This window comes from Haplochromis burtoni, unplaced genomic scaffold (genome assembly GCF_018398535.1).
Source record: "Haplochromis burtoni strain Fernald_Lab_line unplaced genomic scaffold, NCSU_Asbu1 Contig_47, whole genome shotgun sequence".
NCBI classification, from domain to species: Eukaryota; Metazoa; Chordata; class Actinopteri; order Cichliformes; family Cichlidae; genus Haplochromis; species Haplochromis burtoni.
Window position 1 is genome coordinate 2,131,887 of NW_024582408.1, and position 1,640 is coordinate 2,133,526.

Below are 1,640 nucleotides of genomic sequence, written 5' to 3' on the forward strand. Positions count from 1 at the left end.
ATAGATAGATAGATAGATAGATAGATAGATAGATAGATAGATAGATAGATAGATAGATAGATAGATAGATAGATAGATAGATAGATAGATAGACCTGCAACCTTATAATTAGTGCCTGTCATTTTAATCCAATTCACTTTAACTTTACTGACGCGGAAGCTGTTATTATCATATCTGAAGCAGACCAAACCTTTTCAGTCAACCAGCGTTAGAGAGCAGCGGGTTTGCCTGTATGAACTATTAAAAGCTCCAGGCTGAGCTGCTCTGCATCAAACCTTGTGCCCTCGGTGCATCTGCAGAAAGATCTCTATACAGTGCGTGACTTTTTAGTAACTTATTTTGCGCATTTCCCCCCCCACTTAATTGGAAAATGACATTTTTAAGCAGATCTGACTGCAATGGCCTGCTGGTTCATGCTCCTCGTGGCACCCCTCTGGAGAGCCAGCGAGCCTAATGGTTTGTTATTATGACCTTTTGTGTTTCCATTAGTAGGCTCCTCTCCTGCAGCTTTCAGCCCGCAGCTGCTTACAGTACGCGGGGTTTATACGTGTGTACATTTGCACACTGGGGCTGCAGAGGGCCCCGAACCTCTGTACAAGAAGCGACTTTAATCTGTTTTAATGTAAACAGACGGCTTTGCTCAAAGGCACAGAGTCACCATCATATTTTAAAAGCCTCCATTAAAGCGTGGCCCTTAGGTTGTTTATAGCAGAGGCCGGACTGTGGTGAGTGTGATTAGTCTGCCACTCCAATGTCCAGCTAATGATCACTTAATGTGTCCAACTATGACTGCGCAGAGCAGAGAGTGAAAACCCAGATACCACAAAAGGAAACACGGTGCTGTAATGGGATTTACTCTCACAGGATCTCAGCATAACGGATTCATTTTCGGTACCTGCCATAATCCGTCTTTTTCTTCAGATAGTTATAAAAACACGTGGGCGATCAGCAGGTTATTGGACAAAAAAAGCTGCAGATTTCATGATTTCTAAAACTGACGTTTTAATTCAAAGCAGATGCGTCCAACTCTAGACTTTCACCGACAGCCAGAAAACCCCTAAAAAGTTTACCTTTTCCCATAATATGCATAAGGTATTTTCTGATTTTTTTTTTTAATTTATTCTATTTTATTTATGTATGTATCTTGCATTCATGTGGCAATGTGGCAACCATAATTTCTTGCTTTCTCGTCCTCACTCATATCAACATTGCAATAAATGGGGTATTAAAACGTGCAATAAAATTGACGTTTTCATGTAAAGTGGGTGAAGTGGATTGAAGTATTATACATAACAGACATGGGATGCACATAAAAAACAGCAGCTACATGTGAGTTTGTCCTGTAATATTAAAAATGTTACTCACACGAGTAAAAATAGTTTATTCTCAGTTTATTCTCACTAAAAGCCTTTGTGACCTTTTAAATTTTGAGTGCTATATACTTAAATCCTGACAAATACCATATGTTTGGATTACTGGTACTATTGTAGCAGTAGTACCAGTACTGAACACTTTTTTTTCTTATTTGCTGTGTGTTTTTCTTTTGTTTTGCTAGTATAATAGGAATACTGGCAGCAAAAAACTAATTTTCCTCTAGCCATGAAAATGTAAAAATAATCTTAAATTCCGACTTTTTCTCC